This window comes from Lissotriton helveticus, chromosome 1_2 (assembly GCF_964261635.1).
Source record: "Lissotriton helveticus chromosome 1_2, aLisHel1.1, whole genome shotgun sequence".
In the NCBI taxonomy this organism is placed as follows: Eukaryota; Metazoa; Chordata; class Amphibia; order Caudata; family Salamandridae; genus Lissotriton; species Lissotriton helveticus.
The window spans coordinates 413,096,744-413,111,413 of NC_136058.1; the positions used below are offsets into that span (position 1 = coordinate 413,096,744).

The following is a 14,670-nucleotide window of genomic DNA, read 5'->3' on the forward strand; positions in this document are numbered from 1 at the left end:
AGAACAGTGTGCCCAGCAGAGGGCTGCCAACCACAGAGGCAGTGCCCACATTGCCAACCAAGGGGCGAGACCAGCTCTGGGGAGGACAGTGCGCCCAGCAGAGGGCTGCCAACCACAGAGGCAGTGCCCACAGTGCCAACCGAGGGGCGAGACCAGCTCTGGGGAGGACAGTGCGCCCAGCAGAGGGCTGCAAAAAACAGAGGCAGTGCCCACAGTGCCAACCGAGGGGCGAGACCAGCTCTGGGGAAGACAGTGCGCCCAGCAGAGGGCTGCCAACCACAGAGGCGGTGCCCACAGTGCCAACAGAGGGTCGAGACCAGCTCTGGGGAGGACAGTGCGCCCAGCAGAGGGCTGTCAATCACAGAGGCAGTGCCCACAGTGCCAACCGAGAAGTGAGACAAGCTCTGGGGAGGACAGTGCGCCCAGCAGAGGGCTGCCAACCACAGAGGCAGTGCCCACAGTGCCAACTGAGGGGTGAGGCCAGCTCTGTGGCTGGCAGTGTGCCCAGCAGATGGCTGGAACAGTGCCATGGATGGGAGATACCCGCAATTCTCGGCACTCTGAGACAGCGATTACCAGCACTTTTATATCTCACTCAAGAACTGAGAGCTAAAATTACGAGGGGGCGCCACCACAGGAGGGTGGTAAGACACAATGGGTATGGAAAGCCTTGCTCCGGGAGGGGGGGGGCAGTGCGGTGCTGCAGCGCAGGAAGCGACGGCACCTGCGGGCTTGGGCGGCAGGGTACAGCTGGTGTGCCCCCCCTAGATTAAATCCGGCTAACCGCGTTATCCAAGGGAAAGTAGGTTAGACGACGGGGAGAGGGGCAGCGGGTTTAGACACGAGCATCCATCAGGCCCCGCAGCTCAAGACCTCCAGTCAGACCCCTTCCCTAACCCTCCCCACTTCCCCCCCAGACCGAGCCTGAGCCCGCCTTTGGACAGGCGCGCCCCTTCCCTTTTAATACACAGTATATAAAACCAATAACTCGTCATCACTCGCGAGATAGCCCAGTGAGTCAACGCTCGCACCAACATCCCACTGAGCTACAAGTCACGAATTCAGGCATGGCTGGATCGGACTGCCATCTTTCTGAAGTCGGTAAATTGAGTAGCATAAACTAAAGTAACACTTCCGACGGCTCATTACATCGCTCAGAAATGGCAACGTGCAGTGTGAAGCATTATATAATGTTTTATTAAATATGTTCCGAACACATCCTTCAATCCCCTAGAGCAGCCAGGCAAGATCAGAAGACACCCCCACCCCCCCAAAAAAATGAAACACACATCAATAACACATAAGAACATAGTAGCTCTGCCTCGTTCAGTCACCTCCCGCTTCCTCCATCCCCACCCTGAAAGCGAAAAGCCTCTGCCACCACCTTACCAAGAAAATAAAACAAGCACTGGTAAAGCCAACAGGTGTTGCCTTTGGGTCCCATTGGCTTTGCCAAGGCTTCTGGGCGATGCTGTGCAAAAAAACATTTGTTGCTGATCCTATGCACGCCTGATGGCAGATGCCAGTATATGAAATGATGTGGCACGCTATTCCTTTTTAAGTCTCATCTAAGCCATCGGCGAGATTATAGTAAGGCTTTCGAAAAGTCTCCCCAAACTGCGGATTAGGTAGAGTTCATGTGAGCTGGGTGTGTGCACATCTCCAGCAACATCGCACACCCACACCATTTGTCTGAGCCTCGGCATCAGACTTCAAAGGAAGCCGCTCCCCCGCCCCCACCATGCAATGCCGAGAGCTTGTTTTTCTCCTCATTACTGTTTTGCCTACTGTCTTTCAGTATGTGGAAAACCTCTGTAAACCACAGTGAAACTGACCCATGGAAATAGTACATATACTCTCCCCCCCTTTCCATAAATTAAAGACTAATAGTGGCAGATCCAGTCCGACCAATAGGTTTCGGGAATTTAATATTAACTACGGCCTGCAAAAAAGAAGAGTGTAAAGCTTGCTATAATGAGCTTTAAATTTCCACATTACTTTTTTTTGGTAACTGAACATATTAAAGCAACGTCATCCCCGCCCCTCCTTCTAAACGTGGCTTTGCCAACAGCCAGATACTCTTGATGACTAGAGCCCTTTAGCTTTAATCCCCATGCTTTCGCCCTATGTTGAGTTTCTCTCCCTCAGTACTTCAGAAGAAATGTCACTACTTAGCAAATTGTCCGATGCAATGATTGTCCCTTTGATGTGGCTTTTGTGTGATTTACATGTTGGAGACTCGGAGCAGGCGCCTGCCTCAAGACTCTGCTTGCCTCGCCTCTCCGTGTAATTTGTGGGCTCACCACCTGTCAGCATCCTCCTCGCTGTACCACAGCTCGCCAACTTTCACCCCTTCCCTCGCTCTCTCTCTCCCTATTCAGCGCCTCCCCTTTGCTTTCTCCCTCCTCTCACTTCCCCTTTCCTCCTACACAATCTGAGCTTAATCACGGCGTCTCTGCTTCTGCACTGTGTGATTTTGGGCAAGTTGAACTGCAGCGTGAAAATAGAAAATCCAAGCTTAATCACAGTCACAACCACACACACACAACACACACACACAACCACACACACAACCACACACACACAACCACACACACAACCCCACACACACACAACCACACACACAACAACAAACACAACCACACACACAACCACACACACAACCCCACACACACACACACAAAACCATACACAAAACCACATACACAACCACAACCACACACACACACACACACACACACACAACCACTAGGCACAGACACCATCAGTCATCAGTGCACGCTTTCACTGGGCACAAACACCACCAGCCGTCAGTGCACACTTCCACCAGGCACACACCACCAGACGTCAGTGCACGCTTTCACCAGGCACACACATACCACCAGCCGTCAGTGCATGCTTTCACCAGGCACACACATACCACCAGCCGTCAGTGCGCGCTTTCACCAGGCACACACATACCACCAGCAGTCAGTGCACGCTTTCACCAGGCACACACACACACACCACCAGCCATCAGTGCACGCTTTCACCAGGCACACACACCAGCAGCCGTCAGTGCACGCTTTCACCAGGCTCACACACACAACCATACACAAAACCACACACACAACCACAACCACACACACACACACACACACACACAACCACTAGGCACAGACACCATCAGTCATCAGTGCACGCTTTCACTGGGCACAAACACCACCAGCCGTCAGTGCACACTTCCACCAGGCACACACCACCAGATGTCAGTGCACGCTTTCACCAGGCACACACATACCACCAGCCGTCAGTGCACGCTTTCACCAGGCACACACATACCACCAGCCGTCAGTGCGCGCTTTCACCAGGCACACACATACCACCAGCAGTCAGTGCACGCTTTCACCAGGCACACACACACACACACACCACCAGCCATCAGTACACACTTCCAACAGGCACACACACCACCAGCCGTAAGTGCACACTTCCACCAGGCACCCACACCACCAGCCATCAGTGCACAATTTCTACAGGCACACACACTCCACCAGCAGTCCGTGCACACATCAATTGTTAACGCATCCACAATTAACTATTGTAGCAATCGCAGTATGGCGCACTTTACTTTTAAACAACTTTTGTTGGCCTACAATTTATAGACTTTTGTTGCAATTGGTGTTGCAATATTTAGCAATGCCAATAGCTCAAACTTAATTAATGCGAGACCTATCGTATTGCAAATGCTTGTTCTCTTATTCAGGACCACCAGGGAATATCTGGCAGTCGTGATGAGAATTTGTTTTTAAATGAATCCCACTTCCTGGGATTAAATTAATTAGGGAGAAAGTTCCAAGGGCGTGAGGGCGATTAGTTATTGGTTTTTAAAAACCAACTCCAGCTTTGGAAGCTTGTTTTTGAAAAACATAAAAGTTGGTGAAAGACCGCCTGAAACATCCCCCAGGGATCCAGAGAATTGTAGATCAACTTCCTATAGATGGTTGAGATGGCTTTTTCGGTCAGGGGATTAGTTAGCAGCTGGTCCTCCAGTGGGGATGCATCAAGCAACTTCCCCCCTTCCCAGATGTGACCTTGCAGAGCGTGACCCACCTGCAAATGTCAGAACCGTTTTTAGTCACCTAATTCATACCTTTGTTGAAGGATCATGAAGGACACAAGTGCCTGTCCCCCCCACACATCGCCTGGCCGCTCTAAGCTAATCAATCCCCATTTTTTTAAGCCCTGCAATCCTCCCACTGCACTTAAGAGATCACCATCATACAGTGGAGTAATTTCAGTCAGCTTATCTTCTCAGCCTAAACACTTGGTAGCCTCTCTCCACACCCTTACTACTGTTTGGGTATGAGTAGATAGAGTGCACTCATACTTTCTTCAATACAGCACCGGGGTGGGGTAACCTCTCTTGCCCATGGCCAATCTATCTACCCAGTAAGCAGGATCCTCACAGTCCGCAAAAACCCAGTTGTTGACTGCCACCAGCTGCGTGGCCCAGTAACACTTGAGAATGCTCCGGACCGCCAGCCCACCTTAATCTCCCCTCTACACCTTACTAAGCACGAAGTGCAACCATCCCACAACAGGAGCCAAAGTTCTCAGTCTACCTTTTGAAAAAAAATGTCTGGTGGGATCTTAAAGGACATTTTCTGCACAATGTATAGGAGACCCTGGAGGGTCATCACTTTAAATAGGGCCACCCGGCCCAGTAAGGAGAGCGGGAGCACCCGCAAGTGTGGGGGATCCCAGCGAAGACGGTCTAATTTCGGGAGTATGTTCCTGCCTGTGCTCTCTTGTAATAGACACGCCCAAATATTTAAAGCAATGTAGTGCAACCCGAACTGTGCACCTAGAGTTCAGCCACAGGGTCCCTGCCACCAGCAGGAATGTTCAGGACTTCTTCCAGTTGATCCTACATCCTGAATGATCTCCAAATATGCGAAAAAATTGTAGGATTTGTTCACTCAAGAAGGCTGGCTACGTGTCATATGGCAAAACGTCAACGTATTGGGAGATTCTCACTCCTGATCAACTGGAATACCCCATATGAGAGGTCCTGGTGAACCCAAACGTGGAAAGAGCACAGGAGACAAGGAGCATCCCTGTCGGACGGCAAAGACTCGAGAGACTGTATTATTGCCGCGCATGCGCGCTAAAGGGGCCACATACAAGAGCTTGATAGCAGCGCCACTGATTCAGCAAAGGAATCCCCTGTTGCATGTGATACTCCATTAAGGTGTCGGAGATTTAAGCGCGTTCCCCGGTGTGGCATGAAGCCCGATTGATCAGGATGATCCACTGGTGCAATTACTGTCCGCAGGCAGATCGCCAGGGCGTTCACAAGGACCTTAGTCTCAAAATTAAGCGGGGAGAGAGGTCTATAAAACCCCACTCAGTTGCTGGTTCGTCCTTTTTTGGGATGACCACCGCCTTAGATGTTCTTTGGTCCTCTGGGAGACACCCATATTTTCAGGCAGTCTGAAACCTACTCTGGAGGTACTCCCTGACTTTATCCATCATTCTTTTATATAATTCTAAGGGGAGCTCATCAGGCCCATCGCTTGCCCTGTTGCAAGGTTCCTATTGTCTTATTTATTTAGTCTACTTGGTCTATTGCGTCTCCGTCCTCATTCGTTAGCATTGGCAGGGTCAGGTCTTTCAGGAAGTCTCTCCCAGTATTTCCATCCCGTTGTCAATAACCTCAAGGATCTAGTTCCGTTCTTTGTCTCGTCTCCCTAGCCATGCAAGCAACTCATTGGCTTTATCACCAACATCATAGAGACAATGCTGGGTAGCCAGCGAATGAGTGCACGCTAGTTTCCATTAGTGCGCTTAATGTGGGTTGCTTCAGTTGATGGTGTAATGGGAGAGAAACTGATTCCCCACTTGCCAAGCGAGCCTCCAGGAAAGCACATTCCTTGTCCTGAGCCTCGCACTTCAATTTACGTTCCTTCGACATTCTCCCAATCAAGGCTTGTGTCTGGCCTCAAATCACTGCCTTGAATTCATCCTACAGCACGCAAACTGATTCAACAGGCCGCCCGTTCTCCTTAAAAATAGAATTCTGCTCTATCTCTCATACGAGCTTTGAACGTCTTGTCTTTTAAATATCACGGATCAACCCTTGGGGGTAGGATGAAGTCCACAACCGGACCATCGAGTTGCACCGCCACCAGCGAATGGTCTGAGATTCCCCCTGCTATGTGCGGAGCAGCTCTAAAATCAACTTTATGAACAGTCTGGGTGAAAAGATAGTGCAGGCATTCAAGACTACCATGTGCTACAGACAGGTGCATCTGGTTCTGATCCCCTCTTCCCCTCTAGGGGCATTTAGGAGTATCATGAATATAGTATAGGTGCAGTTCGTATATTCTCTGTTGTAAGCGTCTTATCCTTCCACAGGATGAGTCAGTCTTGTCTGGGTCTCTTTCCTGTTTCCCGGCACTTAATGGCACACCGAACACTCGTGAGAGCAGTGACCCACCAGCAGGCTTTTGTGGAGCGCTTTGGTCCTGGGTGTAGGTCTGCATTCAGAAGGGCACCCACTCTGTCTTTTCTTTGCAGTTGCCTGAAGATCAGCCGCCCCAAGATAGCAATTCAAAAAGGGGGTGGTGATGGACAGAGTATCTGAATTAAGCAGAACACTCCTACCCAGTCAAAAGATCAGGGCTTGATCCATCACCGTTTTTTAGCTCACTGCACCATTCCAGTTCTGAACCTGGCTATATGCAAATTAGTCTGTCCCTAGCCCAGTGCATCATGGGAACAGGGCAGACCAAACTACCAAGCCAATTCTTTACTGGAAAGGAAACAAGCTTCCGGGGACCGGTTTCTGGCATTACAGCCGTCTTCGGCCCGGCTTGCTTGAATCCTGATGGTGCAGTGAGCAAGGGACTCACATCTGAGCATACCCTTCCACACTTGTGGTGGCTAAAACGATTCAAAAAGGGGGTGGTGATGGACAGAGTATCTGAATTAAGCAGAACACTCCTACCCAGTCAAAAGATCAGGGCTTGATCCATCACCGTTTTTTAGCTCACTGCACCATCCCAGTTCAGAACCTGGCTATATACAAATTAGTCTGTCCCTGGCCCAGTGCATCATGGGAACAGGGCAGACCAAACTACCAAGCCAATTCTTTACTGGAAAGGAAACAAGCTTCCGGGGACCGGTTTCTGGCATTACAGCCGTCTTCGGCCCGGCTTGCTTGAATCCTGATGGTGCAGTGAGCAAGGGACTCACATCTGAGCATACCCTTCCACACTTGTGGTGGCTAAAATGATTCAAAAAGGGGGTGGTGATGGACAGAGTATCTGAATTAAGCAGAACACTCCTACCCAGTCAAAAGATCAGAGCTTGATCCATCACCGTTTTTTAGCTCACTGCACCATCCCAGTTCAGAACCTGGCTATATGCAAATTAGTCTGTCCCTGGCCCAGTGCATCATGGGAACAGGGCAGACCAAACTACCAAGCCAATTCTTTACTGGAAAGGAAACAAGCTTCCGGGGACCGGTTTCTGGCATTACAGCCGTCTTCGGCCCGGCTTGCTTGAATCCTGATGGTGCAGTGAGCAAGGGACTCACATCTGAGCATACCCTTCCACACTTGTGGTGGCTAAAACGATTCAAAAAGGGGGTGGTGATGGACAGAGTATCTGAATTAAGCAGAACACTCCTACCCAGTCAAAAGATCAGGGCTTGATCCATCACCGTTTTTTAGCTCACTGCACCATCCCAGTTCAGAACCTGGCTATATGCAAATTAGTCTGTCCCTGGCCCAGTGCATCATGGGAACAGGGCAGACCAAACTACCAAGCCAATTCTTTACTGGAAAGGAAACAAGCTTCCGGGGACCGGTTTCTGGCATTACAGCTGTCTTCGGCCCGGCTTGCTTGAATCCTGATGGTGCAGTGAGCAAGGGACTCACATCTGAGCATACCCTTCCACACTTGTGGTGGCTAAAACGATTCAAAAAGGGGGTGGTGATGGACAGAGTATCTGAATTAAGCAGAACACTCCTACCCAGTCAAAAGATCAGGGCTTGATCTGTCCCTGGCCCACTGGGATGGTGCAGTGAGCTAAAAAACGGTGATGGATCAAGCCCTGATCTTTTGACTGGGTAGGAGTGTTCTGCTTAATTCAGATACTCTCTCCATCACCACCCCATTTTTGAATCATTTTAGCCACCACAAGTGTGGAAGGGTATGCTCAGACATGAGTCCCTTGCTCACTGCAACATCAGGATTCAAGCAAGCCGGGCCGAAGACGGCTGCAATGCCAGAAACTGGTCCCCGGAAGCTTGTTTCCTTTCCAGTAAAGAATTGGATTGGTAGTTTGGTCTGCCCTGTTCCCATGATGCACTGGGCCAGAGTTAGACTAATTTGCATGTAGCCAGGTTCTGAACTAGGATGGTGCAGTGAGCTAAAAAACGGTGATGGATCAAGCCCTGATCTTTTGACTGGGTAGGAGTGTTCTGCTTAATTCAGATACTCTGTCCATCACCACCCCCTTTTTGAATCGTTTTAGCCACCACAAGTGTGGAAGGGTATGCTCAGACATGAGTCCCTTGCTCACTGCACCATCAGGATTCAAGCAAGCCGGGCCGAAGACGGCTGCAATGCCAGAAACCGGTCCCCGGAAGCTTGTTTCCTTTCCAGTAAAGAATTGGCTTGGTAGTTTGGTCTGCCCTGTTCCCATGATGCACTGGGCCAGGGTTAGACTAATTTGCATGTAGCCAAGTTCTGAACTGGGATGGTGCAGTGAGCTAAAAAACGGTGATGGATCAAGCCCTGATCTTTTGACTGGGTAGGAGTGTTCTGCTTAATTCAGATACTCTGTCCATCACCACCCCCTTTTTGAATCGTTTTAGCCACCACAAGTGTGGAAGGGTATGCTCAGACATGAGTCCCTTGCTCACTGCACCATCAAGATTCAAGCAAGCCGGGCCGAAGACGGCTGCAATGCCAGAAACCGGTCCCCGGAAGCTTGTTTCCTTTCCAGTAAAGAATTGGCTTGGTAGTTTGGTCTGCCCTGTTCCCATGATGCACTGGGCCAGGGTTAGACTAATTTGCATGTAGCCAGGTTCTGAACTGGGATGGTGCAGTGAGCTAAAAAACGGTGATGGATCAAGCCCTGATCTTTTGACTGGGTAGGAGTGTTCTGCTTAATTCAGATACTCTGTCCATCACCACCCCCTTTTTGAATGTTTTAGCCACCACAAGTGTGGAAGGGTATGCTCAGACATGAGTCCCTTGCTCACTGCACCATCAGGATTCAAGCAAGCCGGGCCGAAGACGGCTGCAATGCCAGAAACCTGTCCCCGGAAGCTTGTTTCCTTTCCAGTAAAGAATTGGCTTGGTAGTTTGGTCTGCCCTGTTCCCATGATGCACTGGGCCAGGGTTAGACTATTTGCATGTAGCCAGATTCTGAACTGGGATGGTGCAGTGAGCTAAAAAACGGTGATGGATCAAGCCCTGATCTTTTGACTGGGTAGGAGTGTTCTGCTTAATTCAGATACTCTGTCCATCACCACCCCCTTTTTGAATCGTTTTAGCCACCACAAGTGTGGAAGGGTATGCTCAGACATGAGTCCCTTGCTCACTGCACCATCAGGATTCAAGCAAGCCGGGCCGAACACGGCTGCAATGCCAGAAACCGGTCCCCGGAAGCTTGTTTCCTTTCCAGTAAAGAATTGGCTTGGTAGTTTGGTCTGCCCTGTTCCCATGATGCACTAGGCCAGGGTTAGACTAATTTGCATGTAGCCAGGTTCTGAACTGGGATGGTGCAGTGAGCTAAAAAACGGTGATGGATCAAGCCCTGATCTTTTGACTGGGTAGGAGTGTTCTGCTTAATTCAGATACTCTGTCCATCACCACCCCCTTTTTGAATCGCCCCAAGATAGCAGTCACACCTGGCCTGTCTGTAAGTGCAGCCCCTCTGGAGGCCTGACCATCAGCAATTGAGCCCACATTGTGGCCGGCTGGACCACAGGCGTGAGCTCAGCCAGGGTGTTCGACACTGGAGTAGTTGTAGTCCCTCATGGACCTATGACACAGAGTAGTCAGAAATTCAGCAGCTAAAAGCCCAACACAGGCTCTCCAGGAAGTCAGTAGATTCAGACTCTGTTGTGTTAGGAATTTGGCAAATGCAACCTTGAATGGGCCTGTTGGCAGCACACAATCGTCCTACTGGGCCTCAACAATCATGTTGACGTAGAGTTTTATTTTCTGCCTTGAACTGTTGGGAGAGTCTTGGCATCCCTCAGACTAGCTGGTCTTGCTGGATGGCTTTCCGGCTCGCCCTACAGATAACGAGGATGTGTCGGACCTTGCTTTTTCCAGGACAGCCTTGTCCTCCTGCTGGATAGTGAAACTCCCTTCCTTTTCTTACCAGACAGGCAGGCTTCTAGGCAGACTTCTAGGCTCTTCAGGACAGTTACACAGCTTCTCCATTAAGTAATTCAGCCTACAGGTGATGTCCATTCAACTTAGATAAACTGTCAGGCTGACACCATCCCTGGTGGCACAGCAGACACCTGAGTACTTTGTAGAGCACATTATTCCTTGGTAACAGAGGACTTTGAACTCTGGTATAAATGAGGGATAGATGGTCCCACTTGTATACACAACTGGCAGACAGGATATGGTGTTTACTCTGTCGCACTCTCACATTGCATTTATGCTACGCACACCAACACCCTAAACATGCAATTGATGTTATCGCAAAGTCTGGGCACAGGTTTAGAAATGGAGCATTACATGGGTGTGTCAGTAGAAAGCCACTCCACTGACCATGATGCAAAGATCTAATCAGGCTATTGATCCTTACAACAGGGTGCATTGCCACCACCGCTCTAGCTGTTAAACCCATGACAGTCCTCTGCCTTAAATAAGGGCACACTTGGTGTGACCCTCCAGGTCACAGGACCGGTCCAAGGCCTCTCACAGTCCCTTGTTAGAAGTTGCACAGTACTGCGGTGGTAGAAAAATCTCATGTAATTGTTTTGTGGTAGATTTATCCCAGTAACGTGCAGTACAGTTTTGACGCCATTTACTGGAGAGTTGCCACGAGGAACAGATTCTTCTGCCTGTCAAACCACATGCCATTCACTATTTCATACTGTTTTTCTGCTTTTATTTACCACTTGTTTTAAGCAGGAGGTAGATATATGCATGTGGTTGGTTGGGGGGGAGATGGGCAAAGCAGGGGAGGGAAGGGGAAAGATATTTCTAACAGAGGGAAGAATTGTGTGTTTCCCCCAGGTAGTAAAAAAACAGCATAAGTCTTGGCTGCTTCTGCTGCACCGAGTCTTGTGGGTCTTGTCAGTCTAATTTTTCTGTCTGGAAAAAAATTGTGTCCTGTTTTTCTAAATCCAGGTGCAGAAAAGCCTAACGACTGATAATCAGGTGGAATAAAATGAACACATGAAAGTACTCCTTAATTTCATTGCCCTTGATTCATACTCTGGACCATAGTTGAGGGATAGGTCTAGGCATAGTCCTCGCAACACACAATAGATTTGCGTGCGGCAGAGGCCAGAGCTCAAAAGTCAGGTTACCAGATACAAGTAGGTGGTAACTCAGGGCAGGGGGAAACGCCTGTTGTCCGTGGAGGGGAAATTCCCATCCTAGAAATCTACATTAAAAATGAATTAATAGTATTCTATTTTCAATATCTTTTTGGTGCCAGTCCATATGACTTTAATGTCTGCTTTTGGGATTCTATGTTTCAAGTCAATAGGGTACATGTATCCTTTCTGAGCTTAATAAAACGTTGGAAATTCTACAAATCCTCACTCCTAGATCCAAGTACTCTCAGGCTAACATTCTACACTCTGCTCTGTCTGAAGAACAGCTCAACACTTTCAAAATTTTGCAATTCTGCTTTGATATGGCTTGTAAATTATTTTTGGGGATATTTACATGTATTAACTATTTAATTTTAATACTACAGGTGATTGAAATTACGGACGAAGAAAGCAAGATTTAGCACCAGCCAACTGAAGTCAGTGCCATAAGAAGGATTATTTTGAAAAACTGAAGGACATCCAGCATTCTAAGTTTAAACAATTTCCAAAATCTAGGTGTTGGGAGGAAGTGGGAGCTGAGGAAGTACTATACCTGTAAGTGAAGTCTCTAAATTTGCATTTCATTAACCCAGAAAAAAGGCATATCTGTCCACACAGCATCGGAAATAGTGCCAGAAAGAGCAATCACAACATCCTCATCTGAAATATTATCAGAAAGACAAATTGCCTCAGCATGACAGAATAACGTTCATCTAAAGCACGCATGATCTAAAGCATCATGTAATTCCAGAGAGGAAGCACACACTGCATAAAAGAAAGATATAACAAAAGGTTTCTTCTGCAAACCATCAAAGAAAAGACACTGAAAGAAGACTCCGAACCTGACACGCTAACAACCAAAAGATTGGAAAATCACCTTTGTTCAACAACCGTTTTTAACCAGTTACGCAAGTTTGAGACTATCTGCCTCAGGATATACTACCTCGACCCACTCTGCTCACTCTGGCGAAAACGTTAAAAATTCACCACTTTATTGTGTTGTTCATGACCATCTCAGATTGCTTCCTTTTTATTGTGTACTGTTCTGTAATTCTATGTAAATCGCCTCAACCTTATCTGTTGTGCAGGAGTGATATTTAAAACTGTTAAATATCAAAATGGATTAAATGAGCACCGTTGCGCTAGCTAATGTAAATAAATCCTTGTCTTCAGAACTACAATCCTTACCCTTACACCAAACACAGAACGGGTAAAAGGAACTGATGTTCTGCGACTGATGGGCCACGATATTACTGTGAATGGTGTAATGTTCTCAGTTACTGCCATTACGCCAGTGGAAAAAGGTACTTCTCAGTTTAATCATTAAATATCAGACTAACACCTTATCACTGCATTGCTAAGAACCTATACAAATAGATTTGAGAAAAACTTCAGTCACAAAATAAGTTGCTGCCGGAGAGGCTATAACCAAAAGACTATTATCTGCTACAAACATTTCGACCGGTGTTACAGGGCTGCATCCAGACATATTTTGCTCAATTCAAGTGTTAAGAAGATTACACACAATATCTTTTAGAGATAAATGCTGAACATTATCTAAACAAGCCCGACTCTAAAATCGGGTTCACTCTTACCGTGGCATATAAGCAAGAGAAAACTAAATGTAGAGATATTAACTCTAGGAATACACATTTTAAAAACACGGGATGTGAGAACAATTTCAGTGTTCAAACCCGCCTCAATCAAAGCAAAATAACCCAAGTTGGGGAAAAAGTTACCTGTGCCAAAAAAGATTCAGCCATAAATCTCATCTCACTGAATTTGAGAGAATGCACACTGGGAAAATCCTCTCTCAGTGCTCTGAATGCCAAAAAAGTTTCAGCCGTAAATCTAATCTCACTACGCATATGAGAATCCACACTGGGGAAAAACCTTATCAGTGCTCTGAATGCCAGAAAAGGTTTAGTTTCAAACCGCAACTTTCTCTACATGTATTAACCCACTCTGTGGAAAACCCTTATCAGTGCTCTGAATGCCAAAAAAGTTTCAGCAGTAAATTTTATCTCACTGAACATATAAGAATCCACACTGGGGAAAAACCTTATCAGTGCTCTGAATACCAGGAAAGGTTTTATAACAAACAACGTCTTTCTCGACATGTAATAACCCACTCTGGCGAAAAACCTTACCAGTGCTCTGAATGCCAGAAATCTTTCATTTACAAAAACAATCTCACTAACCATATAAGAACCCACACTGGGGATAAACCTTACCAGTGCTCTGAATGCCAGAAATGTTTCAGTCAAAAATCCAGTCTCACTCAGCATACAAGAACCCACACTGGGGATAAACCTTTTCAGTGCTCTGAATGCCATAAATGTTTCAGTTGCAAAGGCAAACTCACTGTACATACAAGAATCCACACTGGGGAAAAACCTTATCAGTGCTCTGAATGCCAGGAAAGGTTTGGTAGCAAAGAAAGTCTTTCTCGACATGCAATAACCCACAATGGGGACAAACCTTATCAGTGCTCTGAATGCCAGGAAAGGTTTTATGACAAACAAAGTCTTTCTCGACATGTAATAACCCACTCTGTGGAAAAACCTTACCAGTGCTCTGAATGCCAGAAATATTTCAGTGAAAAAAGAGACCTTACTGTACATACAAGGACCCACACAGGGGAAAAACCTTATCAGTGCTCTGAATGCCAGAAATATTTCAGTAAAAAAAGAGACCTTACTGTACATACAAGGACCCACACTGGGGAAAAACCTTATCAGTGCTCTGAATGCCAGAAAAGGTTTTGTAAAAAACAAAGTCTTTCTCTACATGTATTAACCCACACTGGGGAAAAACCTTACCAGTGCTCTGAATGTCAGAAATATTTCAGTAAAAAAATAGGACTTATTATACATATAAGGACCCACACTGGAGAAAAACCTTATCAGTGCACGGATTGCCAGAAATGTTTCAATACCCAAACCGAGTTCACTCGGCATAGAAGAACCCACACTGGAGAGAAACCTTATCAGTGCCCGGAATGCCAGAAATGTTTCATTGACAAAAACAGTCTCACTCATCATATAAGAACACACACTGGGGAGAAACCTTTTCAGTGCTCTGAATGCCAGAAATGTTTTAGTGT

The 14,670-nt window shown here is 47.3% G+C and overlaps 1 long non-coding RNA gene across 1 annotated transcript in view; it reads left to right on the forward strand.

Moving 5' to 3' along the window:
- Positions 1-12,640, forward strand: part of LOC144807984 (uncharacterized) — a 37,824-nt gene extending 25,184 nt beyond the window's left edge. Inside the window, exon 5 of the long non-coding RNA XR_013606550.1 lies at positions 11,951-12,640. This is a non-coding gene — a long non-coding RNA (uncharacterized LOC144807984). The remainder of the gene's footprint in view (positions 1-11,950) is intronic.
- Positions 12,641-14,670: the final 2,030 nt, after the last annotated feature.